Genomic DNA, 12,393 nt, shown 5'->3' with positions numbered 1-12,393 from the left:
CTACACAGAGAAACCCTGTCTCAAAGACCACCACCAACAAAGAAAAACCACCAAGGCAAGACAAAAATACATAGAAATTTGCACAGAAGAAATAAAACTGTATTTAATATAGATGGCATGGAGGAGCAGCATAGAAAGCTCCAGGAATGTCTTCCAACACACTCTTTGAGTTAAGACTGAGCGTGACTGTTGAGTGTAAGATAAAACTGTCCTTTTTGAAAATGCAACAGGCTGTCCTCAAACTCTTAGAAATCTGTCGGCCTCTGCCTCCCAAGGACCATGAAAGGCGTATGCCACCAAGGCCAGCCTTAAAATTATCTAATTGTTAAGAAGCAAATTTAACTAATGATGTGAAAAGCCTCTAAATTGAAAATACAAACCATTACTAAGACAAAGAGGACCTAAACAATAGAAAGAGGCCACATTCACAGATTTGGAAACTATATTGTTGTTATGTCAACTCTTCAAAAGTAGACAAGCTGATTCAAAACTGTATGCAAAGGATCAAAGAACCTGAAGGTCAGGAGAAATTATATTTTCATCTTTCAAATTTATTGTAATGATAGAATATTTAAGAGACTATGGTTTTAGGGTAAACAAATCAATCAATGGCACAAAACAGGACCCAGAAATAAACACACACACATGATGTCTTGACTCATGACAAAGATATTATTTAGTGGGGATTTAATGGTCTTCCTCACAAATGATACTGCAGCATTTAGATATTAAATGATCTATACCTTACTTCATAGCAGGAAATCATCTGGAGATGGCCATAACCCTATGATGAAAGACAAAGCAAGTGAAACTTATAGAATGCTTTCTGATGCTTGGTGGCAGTAAAGACTTCTTGACCAGAATGACAAAAGTGATATCGTTAAAGATTCTGATAATCTAAACTTTATTATCAAATGATGTCATTAAGAAAATGATCAAGGCCGGTTGTGGTGACGCATCCCAGCAGGATTTGCTGGATGAAGAGGAGGAGGCTGGAGGATCACGAGTTCAAGGCCAGCCTGGGCTGCCTATTTTTTAGCTGGGTGGAGGTAGCCCATGCCTTTAATTAATCCCAGCACTCAAGAGACAGAAGCAGGCAGATTTCTGTGAGTTTGAGGCCAGCCAGAGCAAGTTCCAGGACAGGCTCCAAACCTACACAGAGAAATCTTGTCTTAAAAAACCAAAAATAAATAAATAAATAAATATAATGAAGGAGCAGGGAAGACAGCTTAAGCACTTGCTGGACACCTGTGAGGCCTGGTGTGAGGATGTGGAGCATAATAATGTGCACTTGCGATCTCAGCCATGGAGAGTGGAGACAGGACGTCACTGGAGCTTCCTGGCTAGGCAGCCTACCCTAACAGCTAGATAGAGACCCTGTCTCAAAAAACAAGGTGGTTCCTGAGGAACAACACTAAGGCTGCTCTCTGGCCTCCACACATACAGTGGGAACACACACACACACACACCAAGAATGCTACAGACAACTGGGTGGTGGTGGCACACACCTTTAATCCCAGCATTCGGGAGGCAGAGGCAGGTGGATCTCTATGAGTTCGAGGCCATCCTAATCTATAAGAGCTAGTTCCAGGACAGGCTCCAAGGCTACAGAGAAACCCTGTCTTGAAAAATCAGGAAAAAAAATAGAATTCTACAGACAAGGGGAAGAAATCTCCAGTGTATATATCTGTATATATTAGATCATATAAGCATAGCAATCAATTGATCAGAAAAAAAGACAAACACCTTTTTAAAAATGGGCAACGGCCTTACAAGCACAAGAGGGCATTCAAACGGCAGGTGAGCATATGAAACAGTGCTCACTGTCATTATTCATCTCATAAATGCAAATTAAAATGGCAATGACATATCACTACCCAGCCAGAAGACAAAGGAAACAGTGGAGGGTGAAGGGCAGGGAAGATGGAGAGCGACGGAGAGCTCTATCTCAGGCTGCCGGGGGATCAGCAGGCTCAGCCACCTTGAAAACTGATCCTTGGTAAACAGGAAGGCCAGGCACACACCTGCTCTTGTGTCTCAGCACTTATGATCCCAGGAATCTGTTCCCAAGTGCATTCCCTTCAGACACTCTTAACAATTTGCCCTGGAATAGTGAAAATCTAGCAACTACCTACGAGTCTATCAACAGAGGAGCAAATGATCTTGTGTAAATAAGAGAACTGTACAGCAATAAACAAGACAGATTGCATGCATTTTAGGACCCGGTTATAGATACATCTTACAGACAAAATGACGCACTCTGTATAAGTTATCATTTACATAAGGTTCAAGAGTGGGTAATACACGTCTGTGGGAGCAGACGCCAGAGGAGTGGTCACCCCTGGGTGGTAAGGATGAGAGCTCTGGAGAAAACAGGCGACTCTGCCAAGCATGGGCTCTGCTCTGCACTTGAGCTGGCTGTCAGTCATGTGAGTGCACACACACCCGAAAACACATTGGGTTTTATAGACAACATCCATAGCTGGGCGGTGGTGGCACACGCCTTTAATCCCAGCAATCGGGAAACAGAGGCAGGCAGTCTCTGAGTTTGAAGCCAGCCTGGTCTACAGATGGAGTTCTAGGACAGCCAAGACTACACAAAAAAAACCCTGTCTAGAAAAACAAAAAAAAATCATACCAAATCAATCAAACAAACAAAAAACCCAAAACCAAAACAACAAAGGACAAACTGTGCCACATATCTTTAATTTGTGTAGACTTGAGTGATGGCAAATACCAAAATGAGAATCAAAATATGGAAGTGGAAGGCCTCAGGTTGGATTTAAACATAGCTATTCGGAGCTGGAATAACATACAGCAATTCTCACTGAAAAGGCCTTAATCAAGAATAAACTTGTTGGGCTGGGCCATCCCTGGCAGGAGAGAGGAAGCCTGGCCCACTGATAAGGGCCCTGCTCAGTCTCAGGAAGTGTCCACTGTGACGTGTGATAGAATTAGACCTCGTCGTCTTGGTGATGGTTTTCAGACATGGACCACAATGGAAGAGCTAAGTTAAGAACATCCTTTCCTCCCAGAATTCCCTTGGCTAATTTAGTAGGTTTTGAAAATGTTTTCTTTATGACAATCACTCTCCCACTGTGTTACTGTGTTCTGACTCAGATTTTCCATCCTCTGCCTATGGCCGAGGTTGCCACCTTTCAGGGACCACGTTGTTGTCCCCTGGGTTGTAATAGTTCATCTCTCACTGGGCTTTGCTGGTCTCCTTGACCTTGGGTCACACTAGCTTCCTGCCTCTCGTCCAGGTAGCTGACTTATTAACATGGATTCCCAGCAAGCTCTCACAGTGGGCAGTGCTGGGACCATGTATCCTCATTCAAGGTGTGGACTCTATTTGGAGCATATAGGTCCTTGTGTCTTCTCAGCCTAGAAGAGGCAAAGGGGGCAGGAAGCAGAAGAGGGTTGCAGGGCAGCAGAGAGATGAAGGTTGAGGACTTCAAGGGATGCTGTGTCACTCAGGTGGTCACTGTTTGAGCATTGCCAGCTGGTTTAGGGTTAGGCATGTCAATCTGCTTACAGAATACCAACAATATGTAGTTTGCCATGACTACCACTGCCACCAACTTTTCTGAATCCCACACAACCTCACACACATGAAGAAACTTTCCATGGGTTTGTGTGTTCCTCTCCATCATCTGAAACCTCTGACGTGTTCACTTGTTAGAGTCCCATCAGTTAAGCTTGAGAATTCTGTTACTTTAATTATTCCAATTTCTCTGCTTGAGGTGGTTTTATAAAAGTACGATCACTGTGATCTGTGTAAAGATTTGAGCCAAGTAAGGCTTATATATTGGGGTAGAAAGCCATACACTTAGATCTTCCATTAGACCCACACCTGACAGCAAGGGCCCTTCCTGAGATGGGAAGGGAGCCTGGGACCTGTCAAATCCTACCTCCTATGGGAGGTTTTCTATAGTTCTCTACAGAGCCTTTCCGTAGAATAGCACCAGAGATGGATGTCCGGACACAGCACCTGTTATGCTCAGCTCGGACAACATTTTCTTAAGGGATGAGAGAGAGAGAGAGAGAGAGAGAGAGAGAGAGAGAGAGAGAGAGCGAGCTTGTCCCTGTATTTAGAGCTTAGAATGGCGGCTACATGGGGTGCAGGCAGGATTTCAGGGGACCTGTCTCTGTTGTAGACTTTACTAATCAATCAGCCTAATGCCATCCATATAGGAAAAATTTGAGGCTAACAGAGGTCAAAACACTGACAGGTCACACAGCTGAAAACCGGTAATAAATTTAAACCCAGGCTTTTAGCTCACTGGCAGATGACTAAGAAGAGGGGATGTGTGGAGAAAGAGGATGGTAAAGAAATGGAAATCACAGTGGGAAGGGATGGGGTCAGTCCTTGCCTGTACAATGACTTGCGGGACAGTTAACACTGGCAGTCAACTTGCCGGGGTCTAGAGTCACCTAGGAGGAAAACCTCTGAGCACGGCTGTGAGGGAGTTTCTAGACTGGGGTAACTCAAGCAGGAAGGCCCACCCTAAATACGGGAGGCACCCTCCTACGGACCGGGGTCTCAAACTGCATAAAAAGGAGAAAGTGAGCCGAGCACATCAGATACAAAGTAACTTGCTGCCTCAAGCTCTTGCTACCATGGCCCCCCTGCTACAGTGGGCCTCGCCCTGGAACTCTGAGCAGGAGCAAATCTCTGCTTGTTCAAGTTGCTTTAATGGGGCATTTTGTCCCAGGCATGAGGAAGGTAAGCAGTCCAAGCTGTCTGCATGGAATACTCAGGATCCAGCTACAGTGAGACTGCAATTGCTCCTGGGGCTCCTTTACAATTTGTCCCCCAAATTCTAGGCATTCATCTCCTGCCTGACACACTGATTTCTACTTCCACAGCCAAGAAGGTCAGTGGGGGAAAAGCATAATTGCACAGATGAGATTTTAATCATTTATTTTTTTAAAAGTTGATTCTCTGATGAGCCAAGAAGTAGCACCAAAAATGCAAGACTGGGGAGATGGTTTACCAGGGAAAGGCACCGCTGGCGAGCCTGGTGCTGAGCCAATCCCTGAAGCCCACAAAGGAAGGAAAGAACTAACTCCTGCAAGTTCTCTGACATGTGCACTATGGGAACCCCCTCACCCCACCCCAGATGCACGCACACGCGCGCGCACACACACACACACACACACACACACACACACACACACACACACACATAAATTCATGCAACAAGATAGAACTTGCTAAGACGGAAAATATAAAATCTCCTCCAACAACATTTTGAAATTCAGAAAGAGTGTTATGAGATAGAGAAAAGCTCGAGCATCCAGATCAATACCACTTAGCCTGGTCCAGTCCTGCATCCCAAGGCCTCACCAGCACTCAGGCCTTAGGAAGAAGATGTTAAAGTTCAAACCAACGCATCGTGTTGAAAACCTGCTTTGAGGTGTATTTTACAGATAACTGCAATCCCACATCACAGTTGTCTCCAGGACCAGCTGTGCTCCCGAGGAAAGCAAAGAGATGGGAAGTTCACAGGTAATAAGCAGGCCACTCGTTGGGCAGAACGTCCAGTGGTTAGCCCAGTCTGCATGAGAAGCTTCCAGCTCAGGCTGCAAACTCCTCTGCACATAAATCAGAGGTCTGCCTCAAAAGAGAGGGAGACATGCAGACAAGGTTGTCCCTCCACATTTTGGGGTGTTCACTGGTCTTGCTGGAGGTTGGAGCTCTCAGGAGGAACAGCTCAAAGCTGTGGGCCTGTCATGTGGGTTGTCCTTCCTTCCTTCCTTCCTTCCTTCCTTCCTTCCTTCCTTCATTTCTTCCTTCCTTCCTTCTTTCCTTAATTCTTTTCATCCTTATTTGCTCTGTAGATCAGGCTGGCCTCGAACTCAGAGATTCATTCACCTTGTCTCTGCCTCCCAAAGGCTGATATCAAAATGGTGATTCACTACCACCTCTGCCTAGGTTGACCTTTCTTAAGAAATGTACAAAGAGAGGTGAGTGGCGGGAGGGAAAGGAAAGAAAGAAAGGGAAAAAATTGGCTCAATGGTTAAGAACACTTACTGCTCTTCCATAGGACCCGGGTTCAATTCCCAGTGCCCACATGGCTGCTAATGACTATCTGTAACTCCAAGATCTGACACCGTCACACAGACATGCATGCAGAAAAACACCAATGCACATAAAATAAAAACAAATAAATTATTTAAAACAAGCAGACAAACAAACCTTCCAGGCTTGGCCAAAGTGACAAGAGCTTCCATAGGGCACACGCAACAGCGGTTCTCACCACGGGAACCGAGAGCCTATTTCTTTTCTAGCTGCTTCCTTTAAGGGACAGACGGGGATCAGGAGCAGCTGGATGAATTTTCAAAGGCTGTGGGTAGAAAGGTGCCAGCTGTGGGGGTAGGGACAGGTTAAAAGAGGGCAATTTATGATCAGTCGAGACTGGACCGGGCATGGCCAAGGCCCCAGCATAGGCCGGTCTGACCTGCTGGGGGCTCTGATTGGTGCTCCTCTGGACTGTGTGTGTTTTAAGGGACCACTGCCCTCTGGGTTTCTCTGAGCAGTGCGCTCCTTTGATGTAGAAGTAGAACGCTTCCAAGGGACTAATTTGCCTCCTGACTTTAGTCATCTCTGTGGCCGAGTTGTGGTCTCACGGTGATTCATCCTTGGGATTCCAACAGCCACATGATGAGTGGATGAGGCGGTCCTTTGAGAGGCTAAATCTGGGGCAGCCAGGGCTCTCAGGGTTTATGGTTCAGGATAAAACCACTCACCGAATCAATCACATGGCTTTAGATGAGACTGTTGTGATTCAACCTGTCCCTGGAGAGGTGGTCTCTGAACTATTCATAAGGGCTGGTACTCACCCCTCCACACATATACTCAATGACTTTAATTTCCTCCTCTACGCCATAACCAAGCAGCCAAGACAGGAACCAGCATGCCTACAGTCCTCGCCTCTCCGTGCTACCATTTTGGGAGAGAACTCAGTACCGAGGAAGCATGTTCCACGATCTGACACATCTCCTTCATCACTGCTTCTAACAGGACCAACCAAACATAGGCTACAGCCCAGCCCAACCGGCCTCACCCCTCCTCACCCCGCCTCACCCCTCCTCACCCCTCCTCACCCCTCCTCACCCCGCCTCACCCCTCCTCACCCCTCCTCACCCCTTCCAAGAGTAAATCATTCACTATTTGTGGACATTTCTGCCAACTCATGTAGACTCAGCTCCAGTTTCCAGAGATATTAAAATATCTCAAGTTTATTGTGTGCATGATAACCAAGAAGAAGGAATGAGAAATACGTGAGTAAAAATTCCTAAGTCCCAAACTACTGGAATGACGGAGTGTCGACAAACACTAAGATTGATTTGAGTTTCATGGTCATCTCCGGGTTCAAGGTTTAGTGAGTCATCTAGGGGAGTACCAGGAGTGTCACAGAGGTGGAAGGAGGGATAGGGACAAGATGGAGCCAAGACATTCCTCATAAAATCTGAGGGAAAATGTGGGGTGAGAGCTGAGTGTTGATGACCTATTCAGTCCAGCATTTTGGAGTTTGAAAACAATATTGTGTCCCCCACCCCTTTCTTTTGACATAGAGTCCCTTTATATGGCTCAGGCTGGCCTCGAACTTGTGACTATCCCACTTAAGACTCCTGGTACAGAGATTACAAGTGTGTGCCTCCAAACCCAGCTGCCAAAGAACACTTCTTTCAACGAGCTTTTGATTCAATATTTACTCAGAACCGATTTGTGTTAGAGAGTCCCCTGCTGTGTCACCTCCGCTCCATGGACGTTCACATGAGACGGTCACATCTCACATCAGATTCTAGACCTTCACAAGGCCGTTCTCTACCAACTTGTCCTTGAGTCTGCACGACTCAAAATGGGATGCGCGAGCAGCGACGGGCTCTCAACGGTGGAAAATGAAGCTATGTGTTATTTAAGTTCCTTTTCATTTAATGCATCAAACTAATATGCCGAAGTGTTTCTGTATCACAGGGGACCTCTTGGTAGACGCTCGCATGGAGTAAGCGTTTAATGTTTACCGAGTGAATGTATAATAAAGCTGAACACTTAAGTAAACATGGCTTATTAAAGGGAAGGCTGGCGTGGCATCGGTGAGGGGAAATCACGCCTCGCTAATCTCCTTTGAGCAGATAAATAAGCATATGGAAAGAGAGAGCCACTGAACCCGGTTTAATTTGACTTTCAAAAACCTGTGAGAAAATCCCACTCTAATGACTGTTTTTTGTTTAATCGAGTCACCAGGGTTGTTTTTTCATGAATATGGAATTGGCTTAAAGACCATAAACAAAGCCGAAGAGAAGCAGAGTCATTCTAGATGGAAAGTTATCTCCAGGGTTTCCTAGAGATCTAATTTATGATGGATCTCCTTATGTGTTTAAGAATGACCTTGCTGGGAAGTAGATATGGAATCTCCAAGTTCAGATGTAACCCATACTGCGGAGAAGGTCAAGCTTATGGCCATTGGACATTCCATTTGGATTCATGAGAGACATTGTACTCTTTACCTTTCTCATTATCATGGCCAAACACCTGACATGAGGTAACTGGGCTGGAGAGATGACTCAGAGGTTGAGAGCATTGCTTGCTCTTCCAAAGGTCCTGTGTTCAATTCCCAGCAACCACATAATGGCCACAACCATCTATGGTGAGGTCTGGTGCCCTCTTCTGGCCTTCAGGCATGCATGTAGACAGAATGTTGTAAACATAATAAATAAATAAATAAATATTTAAAAAAACTAAAAAAAAGAGGTAACTTACAGAGGATGGGTTTATTCTTCCTCATGGTGTAAGTGTTCAGTACATCATAGTGGGGAAATCACGGCAGTGACAGCTGCTCACTGGGGTTACCACCAGCTCACTGGGGTTACCACCAGCTCACTGGGGTCACCACCAGCTCACTGGGGTTACCACCAGAGCACGGAGCTGCTTGTTAACATCTTGGTAGACCGGAAGCTGAGATAGATGGCTGAGAACAGACCTTAGAATTGCTAAGACCTACTCTGCAGGAGCCCACTTCCATCGTCCAAGCCCCATCCTTCTGAAAATTCTACAGCCTTCCAAAACAGGAGCACCAGCTGGGGAGCAAGTGTCCAAACACAAGAGCACACGTGGAGACATTTCACCTGACAGCCATTACGTGTTTGGGACATAAAACATAACGAGGATGTAGAAAATACGGTCCCCAGGCTTGAAAAACAGCACAAAGTTAGGACAAAAGCCAGAAGTCCCAGAGGGGTCAGGGGCAAAGGCAAATGACGCACATAGGGGAAGCATAAGGGTGCAGAGAAGGGGAGATGTGGGTGGAGGCAGAAAGGCTTCCCGGTGGAGGCAGAACCCGATGAGAGCCTTGAAGGACAGCGAGGCTTTGCAAAGTGCAGAAGAGGTGAAAGGCTGAAAGCAGCCAATGGGTGTGGAGCAGGGGCCACGGCTCTCGTGAGCGACCCTGTCCAACTCAAACACAGCCTCGCCTAAGGTAGTTTATGTATGCTTAGTTTCCAAAAGAGGGACACAGGCTTTCAGAAGATAGATTTACTCGCGGTCACATTGCTAAAACAGCATAAGCCCTGTTGTTATAGTCTGCTTTGTTTTAGGAGTTGTTGGCATTTGCAAAGATCTGGTGGCAGGCTGGGAGAGTGACTATAGAGGCCAGGGTGATGGAGGGATGGACACCTTGTGCTAGAGACCAGTGAGAGGTCAGGTTGGAAGGTGGATTGTCTCTGAGTTATGGAGGCTCTTCCATCTTGTGGGAAGACCTCAAGAGCTGAATGCTTCATCCCTTGTTGAGTGGAAGAGGAAAGGAATTAAGAGCCAGAGCCTGCAATTAGGGCCAGGACCTAGTTTTGGAGGAAGAAATTAAAGATGGTGGGGGAGAAGCTGACAGAGGCCAAGGGCAACTTTATTCAGTGCTCTGTTAGAGCATGTGCACTGGGCCTGTCTGCACCGTGCAGATCCACCAGAGTGCAGCTTTCCTCGGGGCCAGTTCTCATGCTCTCCTGCCGCACAGCCGTCTTGGGTGTGGTGGGTGGGAAGTCAGAGATTCAGAACAGTGATGCCCATGTCACCTCTAGGGGCTCTTGTGGGCTCAGGAAGCATGGCAGGAACCCAGGGCTCCCTCGCTGCCTGCTCGGATGTGACTTGGTAGTCTGTCCTCTTTGACACACATTCTTAGCTCACAAACCTGGTTGAACTGTCAGGTCCCCGCAGAGCACAGTCTGCCAGGGGTCTTAGGGTGAAAGAATGGTGACATTCAATGCAGCAGGAAGCAGCTAAGCTGCTGATTCCTTTGGCCACTCCATACGGAAACAGGGTGCCAGGTAGTCATCTCTTTCTAGTGGCATGTAGGGTAAGGAACTGGGCACAGTGTTCTGGAACTAGAAGATGAGACATTTGGGATTTAGAGTGAATGGCCAATGACATCTAGATGTCCCTCCAAGACACCTGCTGTGGTGGCAAAGGAAAGAGAGTGCTGGGCTTGAAGTGGGAGGAGGACCTTGTACCTCTGTTCATCCCTGTTAGTCTGTGAGAGGGCAGACCATGTGACGTCTATGGGCCTTAGTTTCTTTGTCTGTGAAATGGACAGGCTCTCTGCACCAATCTTGTGTGTGTGTGTGTGTGTGTGTGTGTGTGTGTAGAGTGTTTGCCTGAATGTACGTCTGTGTACCACATGGGCACAGTGCCGACAGAGACCAGAAAGCAGCATTAGAGCCCCTCGAACTGGAATGACAGGAAATCGTGAACTGTCATATGGGTGCCGAAAATCAATTCCAGGTCCTCTGCGAGAGTAGCAAGTGCTTTTAACTGCTGAGCCATCTGTCCACCCCTCATGTTTTCCATAATGACCAAAAAACCCACTCTGTTGTTCAATAAGCACAGGATGCAGGAGGATGCCTGTCATTTGATCGCTCTGTCGCAAGCGCCATGCAGTTAAGTATTGCCGCCTGACCCGTGGATCACCCTGCTCTTCCCACAGTGGGGGCCTCCCCATGTGTGCTGCAGGTGTTTCCACGGGATTGCTCACTCCACAAGACCTGAGGACGCGGTGCTGCCTTCTCCCTCCTTACACCCAGTACCCTTGGGGTGTCTGGCCTATGGCAGGGCTGCACAGGGCTGCAAAATGGTCAACCAAAGAATGAAGGGTTACCTACCATCTCTGGAAGAATGGTAAGGGACGTTTGGGGTTGGAGAGATGGCTCAGCAGCTAAAATGCTTGCCACATGTGAGGACCCCTGTAAAGTCAGGTTCGGCAGCATGTGTCTCCAATCCCAGTGTTTCTCCAGCAGGATGGGAGGGGAAGGCAGGAGGAGTCCTAGTTTGGGATGCATAGCAGCCAATGACAGGAGACTCTCTAAAAGAAGGTGGAAGGCAGGAAGAGACAAACACCCGGGGTTGTCTCCTGACCTCTACACCGACACTGAAACTGCATGCTCTCACACATATGCACTTCAACATGTGCATGCAGACATGCTTACACAAGCCCACAAACACACACACACACACACACACACAAACACACACACACACACACACACACACATTCTTAATTTGATCCTGTAGAAAATGGTAGGTACCGTGGTTGTCCAAATTCTCCCAAGCATCTGCTTATTGATTCTCTTGACTCTTCCTAAGACTTAACATGAAGGTCACCACCTTTCTTCGTTACAATTTCTGTCTCCTCACCCTGGGAAGACATGGGCAGCACTGAACACTGGTATTCCTTCTATTTGGAATCTTTCTCACTAAAGGTAAAAATCTAGAAGTGGGCTGGGGGCTTGAGCAGGCTCTGGGTCCTCTGTGGGCCCCGGCTGTTAATACTTGGGGGCTAACGTCCCTACTGCTGGTGTTTCTCTGCTCTCTCTAGCTTTCCTAGTTCCGGAGGAAGATGTAAGCGCAGACCCTCAGAGTTCGCGCTCTGCTCGGTATTTCTCAGTCACGTGGCATGAGCCCTGTGGACCCTCTAGCTTTGAACACAGCTCTAGCCAACTCTCCTGGCTTTTGCATTTCTACGGGCTCCGCTGTCTCTTTTGCTCTGGCTTTCTTGGAGTGTTTCTTAGGTGTAAATGCCATCTTTGCAGCAGTTGTGGGCGTCTCCCAAAGCCCCTGCTCACCGGGGAGCTAAGTTTGGAGGGGAGCAGACCTCAGCCCCGAGAAGCCTGTGTAATTTGCTTCTTGTTTGTGGCAGTTTGGATGAGAATGCCCCTCAGAGGTGCAGAGATTTGCACACTTGGTCCTTAGTCACTGGTGCAGTAGGAAAGGCAAACCTTTGAGAGTTTATAGCCTCACCTCACTTCCTGCTTCCTTCCGCCTCACGTTTGCATCCTTCTCTGCTTCCTTCCGTGTTTGCATCCTTCTTCTCTGGCCCCCGCCTGCCACTTCTGCTGTGA

The 12,393-nt window shown here is 47.2% G+C and overlaps 1 protein-coding gene across 1 annotated transcript in view; it reads right to left on the bottom strand.

The window, feature by feature from the left end:
- LOC121435528 (thromboxane-A synthase) overlaps window positions 1–12,393 on the bottom strand; it is a 163,676-nt gene that overhangs the window by 84,160 nt on the left and 67,123 nt on the right. The window lies entirely within an intron of this gene.

Source organism: Microtus oregoni, unplaced genomic scaffold (assembly GCF_018167655.1).
Source record: "Microtus oregoni isolate MIOR12 unplaced genomic scaffold, Mior012 000046F_ref0000063, whole genome shotgun sequence".
Taxonomy (NCBI): Eukaryota; Metazoa; Chordata; class Mammalia; order Rodentia; family Cricetidae; genus Microtus; species Microtus oregoni.
This window is presented reverse-complemented; position numbering and strand designations above follow the sequence as displayed.